Source organism: Mus pahari, chromosome 14 (assembly GCF_900095145.1).
Source record: "Mus pahari chromosome 14, PAHARI_EIJ_v1.1, whole genome shotgun sequence".
NCBI classification, from domain to species: Eukaryota; Metazoa; Chordata; class Mammalia; order Rodentia; family Muridae; genus Mus; species Mus pahari.
Window position 1 is genome coordinate 69,393,801 of NC_034603.1, and position 8,825 is coordinate 69,402,625.

Below are 8,825 nucleotides of genomic sequence, written 5' to 3' on the forward strand. Positions count from 1 at the left end.
TCTCTCTCTCTCTCTCTCTCTCTCTCTCTCTCTCTCTCTCTCTCTCTCTCTCTTAAATAAAACACAACAATACCTAAATCCAAAACATTGTTGAGACACACAAAGAAATGCCATACACACCCATAATTGGTCACTCATCCCCTTGACTTACAGCCCCTGGAAATGACTAGGCTAGCTCTGTCTCTATGGATACTACATGTGATCCAACCGTTAGAGACAAGTTTCTTTTGCTTAGTATCTGTTTTCAAGGTTCACCTGTGATGGGAAGCGTCAGTACTTGACCTCACCTTCTGGTTGCAGAATTTCCCACTGTGTAGACACTCCACATGGAAGACATAGATTCATCAATTATTAATTTTAGGTTGCTTTCAAATGTATGAGTGATGCTGCTAGCAATGTTGGGGTAGAAGAAGGTTTTGTATGGACTTAAGTTTTCACAACCTTGGGAATATACCTGGAGTAGAATAGATCTTTCAATAAATTTGTATTTTTACCTTTGAGTTAAGATCTCTAGAGCTGGGCCCCAAGTCAGTCAGTCAGTCAGTCAGTCAGTCTGTCTGTTAGTCTGTCAGCCTGTCTCTCTGTCAGTCTCAGTCAGTCGTCAGTCTGTCTGTCTGACTCTCTCAGTTTTTGTTCTAATTTATTACTCCTTTGAGAATTTTGCATTTTGAACAATATTTTTTGCTCACATTTCATCAACCCCCTCCCCAGCTCTTCCTGGATCCACTTCCTTCCATATTCACCCAGCACCTATCAAGTCTAATTTGTGCTGCCCAAATATTCTCGGATGTGTGTCCTTCTGGAGAGTGGTGAACTAACGGGGGGGGGGGCTGTACCCCTAAAGAAAGCCAGTTCCCTCTCTCCTGGAAGCTACCCACTGAGGATAGCGCCTAGGCGGGAGGGGATTTCATGCTGACCTCCCTTTCCGCTGCGACTTGGTCTGACTTGAACCTGCATGGGTTCTGTGCCTGCTGTCACAGCTGCTGTGAGCTCATATATGCAGCTGCCCACTAATAGGTTTCCCACCAATGCAATACAGGCCAGATTAGACCAGATTAAAAGCAGATAAAGGCAGGTTTATTAGATCTGCTCCCAGGTGGGTTGATAGCTCCCAAGGAACAGGGACAGGGAAATTGTGCACCGGGGCTAAGGCAAGGGGGCCTTTTAGACCTTAGAGGAGGGGTGGAGACATGTCAGCTAGGAGCCGGGATTGTGCCCATATATGGTCAAAAGCTGATCCCCTAGGTGAGCACTCTTGGGCGGGTTGCTGGTACTTCAGAGGCAAGGGGCTTGATGTGTTGGCCTGGAGCTTTCTCTGTGAAGGTAGGGTGGAGGGAAGGCGAGTGGGGGGGAGGTAGGGGGTTGGAGAGTGGGATGAAGGGGGTGGAGATTTGTGGAGGTCCGGGAGTTTCTCAGCTTGTGGAGGAGGGGTGAGCAGGTATTCCAACCAAACACTCCCCGCTTTCCTGAAGTCATCTGTTTCCTCTGATTTTTTACACACTCTTTCTACCCCATCTTCTACAAGATCCCTGAGCCTTGGGAGAAGGTGTGTTCTCTCTTTCTTTTAATTAACTAACTAACTAACTAACTAACTAACTAACTAACATGTATGTACCTTCAATTTTTTTCAAATCTTATTTTTAGCTTTTTTTTTTTTTTTCGAGACAGGGTTTCTCTGTGCAGTCCAGGCTGTCCTGGAACTCACTCTGTAGACCAGGCTGGCCTCGAACTCAGAAATCCACCTGCCTCTGCCTCCCAAGTGCTGGGATTACAGGCATGTGCCACCACTGCCCGGCTCAAATCTTATTTTTAATGATGGTTCTTAAACACTTTAAGAACTGTCATTGAAAATGAGACTCTCACTGGGGAGGCAGAGGCAGGTGGATTTCTGAGTTCAAGGCCAGCCTGGTCTACAAAGTGAGTTCCAAAACAGCCAGGGCTATACAGAGAAACCCTGTCTTAAAACAAACAAACAAAAAACGAAACAAACAAACAAACAAAACAAAACAAAAAAATTGAGACTCTCAATCTCAGGTTGTGGGTTCGGGCTCCACACTAGGTGCCACCTGTAACTTCACAGGTACATGTATATGAATACGTGTGCATGCCTGAGTGTATGTGTGTGCACCATGTGCATGTATGTGCCTGGGGCCCAAGAAGGCCAGGAGAGGGCTCAGATCCCCTGGAGCTGGAGTTACAGATGGTTGTAAGCTCTGTGCAGATGCTGAGACGCAAACCTCAGTCTTCTGCAAGAGAGGCAGACTTTCTCCACAGCGTCTGGCCCCGGCCCCTCTCTCTAGCAGCCCTAAGGTCTGAGTATGGAGCAGTGAACTCCTCTTGTAAAGAGCCAGCTAGTGAGGCTGAGCAAGGTCGCTCAGATCAGCAACATCAGCCCTAATGCCTAGCAACGCCTGAAGTTTAAATGCAGCCAGGCCAGTGCTAAGCAATTGCCTTTACTCACAACATAGTTTTTCTTTGAGCAAACGACCTCTCTTCTGTTCCTCGTAGTTCTGATAGAGCCACAGGCTGTGGGGTCCTGGGTCTCCACCTACCTCATATCCCCAGGAAGCTGAATGTGGAGAAAACCCTCAGTTAGAGAGAGAGAGGGTCTGTTTGAGCGTTCGGACAAAGGGACTCAAGTGGTTTTCTGCTCCTAGGCTCACACTCCACGTCTGGGTCCTGTGCCTCAGCAGTATCTACTGATGGCCCTTGAATCCCTCGCAAATGTACCTGAAGTGGGCTGCAGAGATTAAAGAGCTGCGTTCTCTCACTGTAAGGCAAAAGCTTTGCTGCTCTCCAGCCTGCCAGCCTGGAAGAGTGGCCACCCATCCTGCTTCTATACATTCACACATCCAATGTGTTCTGGAGAACGTGGTCCTCATTTGGTCTGCTTGGGTTGTGGGATTGGAAAATTGTATTCTGCATCCCAAAGAACACCTCTTAATAATGTCAAAAGAACACGTGACATTTGGCCTGTTACTTGCAAACTCGAAAAACTACGGGGGGGGGGGGGCTCACTGTCCCCATCCCTGGAACCTCCCAACTACTTATCACCCATAAGCTCCTCACTGCTGTCAAAGAAGCAGGCTGAGAGACCCCACTTCTTACCCTGCTCAAAGTAAACATTAGGTAGCAGGCAATCTTGAGTATTCAGTACATCATTCTGTAGTATTCTGGGAACTTCAAAAATGAATGGCTGGGGAGACGGCTGCTTACACACGAGGGTCAGAATTTGATCCTCAGCACCAACAGGAAAAGCTAGGCACCGTGGCACACAGCTGTGATCTCAGTGCTGGGCAGGAGAGATTCGGCTCAGTTAGAGCCCCTGCCTCAAAATGAAGCAAAAGTGAAGTGGGAAGCAATAGGAGAAAATACCCAGTGTCCTCCACGTGCATGCAACCACACACATGAACATGTATGCACACACACACACCTGCAGAGGGGGTGGTAACTCAGGACTTTCCGTGCTAGAGGAAAGTATTATTTTAGTTGTCTTACAGGGGTGGCTTAGGGACTGTGGCAGACAACTTGGGTAAAGAAAGCCACAAGTCTGGCGCAAGGGGAGGAGTGTGAGCACAGGCCAGGGAGCCAGGATGAGCTAAACGAGCTAGGGACTGGACTTGAGTGGGGCCTGAGTCAGGGATCAGGAGCCCAGGCCCCTGGAGATAAAGATTGTACCAGGTAGGTCAGAAGACAGCAGCCAATCCCTAATGGACATGTGTGTGGCCTGAAATGTCGACCACTGAGCCACCATTAAGAATGGGGGTTAGGCCGCAATGTGAAAAATGGTTGTGTCGCTTTTCAGATATATGAAACAGATGTATACACACATGTGCATGTGCACACACACACACACACACACACACACACACACACACACACACACACACACCAAGCAAGACTGGTAAGAATTACACCTAAATGGAAGCAGTGCTTGTACTGTGGGTGGGTCCACGGCTCTGTTTTTAGATAAAACAACAGTACACAAGCACGGGCTGCTGGGGCGCTGGCCAGCACGGGCGGGCAGGCATAATCCTTGTTCCTAAAATAGTTCCAGCTCAGGAGATAACTGAGCATCCTATCCGGCAGCCCTGCACCCTGGACAGGAGCCTAGGACCTGCCACACTCTCACCTGATGGCCCAGAAGAGCTGGCTCGTCCAATAGGCTACTCTCTCTTCCTCTTTTGGGTGGGGGACAGATGTGGAAGCTGGCAAGCCCAGAGTTACAGGAGCCAGCGTGATGGCCCCTGTTTTAGATCCAGCTCATCAACTACTGTTGCAAAGCATCCTTGAGGCTGCCTGTCCCCACCCCACAAATCCCCACCTCCCTAAACAATGGTACCTGAGGTGACTCTAGGACACCTCCTCTCATGTGGCTCCCACTGCAGCACCTTGGGTGTCTACCTGGAGCCCCTCAGCGAAGGGCTGCTACAACCATGCTTTAAGCCCCTCCGTGGGTCTGATCCCTTATTCCTCCACTTAGCAATCTCTGGTACCTCATGAGGGCTGCCAGTGTCCCCTAGGAGGCAGAGTTTGTCTTGGGCCCTCTCTGGATGCTTCTGTCCAGACCATTGGCAGGACTCCACACTCAGACTCCATACTTGTGCCATGACCTTCTATCTGGGTCCATTCTTCACCATTTAAGGACTGGGGAATTTTTTTTTTTAATCTCATAATCTGGATTTTAGAGTCTCCAACAAAAGCAACACCATGTATAATACCATGTTCTAGGGTGTATAAATAGAATTACTTTTTTTTTTAATTTAGAAATTGCTGTTTTATTGCATTTCTTCCTCATAAAATGTAATGCCAAATAGTAATTGACACTGAGTTAGAGGTTTGGGGTTTTTTGTTTGTTTGGTTGGTTTTTTTGTTTTTGTTTTTGTTTTTAATTATTTAATTAGATATTTTCCTCATTTACATTTCAAATGCTACCCCGAATGTCCCCTATACCTTCCCCCCGCCCTGCTCTCCTGCCCACTCACTCCCACTTCTTGGCCTTGGCATTCCTCTCTATGGGGCATATAAAGTTTGCAAGACCAAGGGGCCTCTCTTCCCAATGATGGCTGAGTACGCCATCTTCTGCTACATATGCAGCTAGAGACAGGAGCTCTGGGGGTACTGGTTAGTTCATATTGTTGTTCCACCTATAGGGTTGCACACCCCTTCAGCTCCTTGGGTATTTTCTCTAGCTCCTCCATTGTGGGCCCTGTGTTCCATCCAATAGCTGATTGTGAGCATCCACTTCTGTGTTTGTCAGGCACTGGCATAGCCTCACAAGAGGCCGCTATATCAGGGTCCCTTCAGCAGAATCTTTCTGGCATGTGCAATAGTGTCTGGGTTTGGTGGCTTATGATGGGATGGATCCCCGGGTTGGGTAGTCTCTGGATAGTCCATCCTTTTGTTTTAGCTCCAAACTTTGTCTCTGTTGGTCCTTTTTTTGGTTTTTCGAGACAAGGTTTCTCTGTATAGCCCTGGCTGTCCTGGAACTCACTTTGCTGGCCTCAAACTCAGAAATCCGCCTGCCTCTGCCTCCCGAGTGCTGGGATTACAGGCGTGTGCCACCACACCCAGCTCTAAAGTTACTTTTGACAGTAACTCTTGCCAATAAGTGGCATAAAAGTCAGTCATCTTTCTGCCTATATGAGGCAGATTTGTCTTTTGTTTTTTTTGTTGTTGTTGTTGTTTGTTTTTGTTTTTCAAGACAGGGTTTCTCTGGATAGCCCTGGCTGTCCTGGAACTCACTTTGTAGACCAAGCTGGCCTCGAACTCAGAAATCCTCCTGCCTCTGCTTCCCAAGTGCTGGGATTAAAGGCATGCACCACCACGCACGCCCCGCCTGGCTGTCCTTTGTATAAGAGTTAGAAAAGCGGGCCTGGAGAGATGGCTCAGCTGTTAAGAGCACTGACTGCTCTTCCAGAGGTCCTGAGTTCAATTCCCAGCAACCACATGGTGGCTCACAGCCATCTGGAATGGGATCTGATGTCCTCTTCTGGTGTGTCTGAAGACAGTGACAGTGTACTCATTTAAAAAAAAAAAAAAAAAAAAGTCTTTATTAAAAAAAAATGTTGGCCTCCAAGATTTAAAAAAAAAAAAAAAAAAGAATTAGAAAAGCTTTGTAAAAGCAGAAAACACACACACACACCACCACCACCACCACCACCAGTGCCACCCAGATGCAGCTCAGTCAGGGCCAGCTGATGTGGTAGGGCTGCCTCCGAACCCAGCTGGTGTGTGATTTCAAATTCAGCTTCCTGGGCTCACCTTCAGAGCTGCCTGTCAGAATCTGGGGAGCAAAGCAAAGGCCTGAAAATGTGAATTCATCCCAGCTTCCCTGCTGACTCTGAGGTACCCCAAACTGCTAATTCCATGGCTCCCCTGCTGACTCTGAGGTACCCCAAACTGCTAATTCCCATGGCTTCCTTGTAATCGTAATCGTTTGACCAAGACATTAGTGGTCAGGAGAAGGGAGAAAGGAGGTGGTAGATTCAGGAGAGAAACGGAGAGAATGAAGAATTCTAAGAGACAGAAGCTAGACTGGGCCTGTGCTGGTTGGAGAATGGGAGGCTGGGCTGAAGGTTTGCAGGGCTGGGTAGCATGGAGGAGCCGTGGTGAAGCCAGGGTCCAGGCTAGAGCACCAGAGAGAGGTTGGGCCCCTTAGCTGGCTGGATGAGCAGAAGCAAGGGTGGGTGGGTGAATAAACTGGTCCCATGGTGACTTTGTAGTGTGTGCCTTTATTTCCCTAGAGAGAAAGAGAAAGGCAGGGGAAAAATTTTAAAGGGATTTTATGAATGACAGAGCTTCAAAGAAAAGCCTTCGCTGGAAAAGGCTTGTAAAGCACAGAGGAGTCAAGATGACAAAATAGAAGAATTCGAAGCCTTAGTGGGGGTGGACAAGAGCGTAGCCAGGAGACGAAGGAGAGGGAATGTTGGTGTATGTATGCATGTATTTGTTTTTTATGTATGTATTTGTGGAGGGTGTTCAGGTGTGTGCATGTGTGTAGATGCATGTGCGTATTTGTGTGTGTGGAGACCAGAGGTGGGCCTTTGATGTTCCATCTTGTTTCTTGAGACAGGGTCTCTCGCTGATTACTAATTAGGCTGGGCTTTAAGATCTCTGGTCCCTGCCTTCCAGGTGCTGGAAATACATCCATGTGCTGGGAATTGAACTCGGGTTCTCACGATTTTGCAGCAAGCATCTTACCAACCAAGCCATCCCGCTAGACTCGGTGAGCTCATATTTAAATGACACCTTGGTGGCCATGGTAACAGTGGTAGCGGAGCGACCATTAGCCCACCTGCCAAGTCTATGGAGCTGCTTTGCTTTCTAGGAACTAAAAGGGCAAGGTGGATGAGGGTGGAAACCGGATGGGTGAGGACTAGTGGGCAGAGACAGCAGATCGGAGATCGGAGCAGATCGGTCCAGGCAGAAGCTAACTGGACCGGAAGTGGAATCTTTTCCTGAAGGGAGAGCCAGATGACTCCTGAAGAGCCTTCCTTATCCCAGGTACGGATGACATTTTAAAGAGTCACCCGGACACCATCATCAAAAGTTGGCAACTTCCTTTCACCTCTGGGTCTCCTTGCCGAAAGGAAAAAGCACCCGGGCTGGCAGAGAGCGTGTAACTTAGACCATCATCCCTGGTTTAGTGACGGCTCACGGTCCAGCCACATTTTTAGAAAAATGTTCCCTTTTAGATTTGACTTGTCTTACTTAGCCAGATTGACAGGGCGGGGGCGGATAAGTCCCTATGAATAGTGAGCACGCGTGAATGAAGAGACTCATTATCTTAAATTGAGACTGGTTTCTAAGAAAAAGAGAAGGGGAAAAAGTCACTGGGCCGACAGCGTCCTCCCTGCCCCCAGACCGTAGAGGACCAGGGCCCTGCCACCCTCCTCCCTGTGAGTACACAGACTCCACTGGGCCCCAGCAAGAGGAAGGAAACAGACAAGAGGGAGGAAATCAAGAGATTAGAGAAGCTGACAGACGGAAATAGCGACTCAGGAGCCTCGCTGTCCCGGCCTCATTCCCCAGGGAGCCTTTTGTACCACGGAATCTAGTTGCCTGAATGAAAAATGATATCATGCATTTCTTTTGTCCGAGTTGCACTGTTTGCTGCAGACACAGAAATAACCTAACACCGCAACACCCGACTGTTGGCCAAGCGATAGAGTTATCTGTCATCTTGGCCCTCAATAACGTCCTGAATAAACAACACAGGCTTGGTGTTCTAGGGCGGGGCCCTGCTCCCCCCATCCCCCATCCCCATGATGACACTGCAAAGAGGCTTGAATGAGAAGCTGGCCGGAGCCAGTGCTGCTAGCTTGAGAAGGAGGGTGACTTTGTAGATCACCAGCAACACGTGCATTCAGTCAGCAAACACTGGCAAACTCAGACTCTGGCCAAACTCAGGGCCAAAGGCTTGGCTGCAGATGTGCAGATGGCCGTGTGGTGTGAAGTCAGTATCAGATATCTTCCCCAGTCACTCACCATATTGTCTTTTGAGACAGTTTCTCACAGAACCTGGAATCCAGACTCCAGGGCTCCACCTGTCTCCGCTCCTGAGGCCCAGCACTAGGAGTTACAGATGTGAGTTACAGATATGCATACACGTGCCTTGTTGTTACGTAAACACTGGCAACCTAAACTCTTGGTTTGGAGTTTAATCTTTTAGATAATAGGACACTGTGGTTTGAACGGGGAAGGGAGGTGATTTTTTTTTTTTTATTAGAACAGTCTTGGTCCATTTTCGGTGGTTAACTACCCGAGGCTCAAAAATCCACCTGCCTCTGCCTCCCGAGTGCTGGGATTAAAGGCGGGTGCCA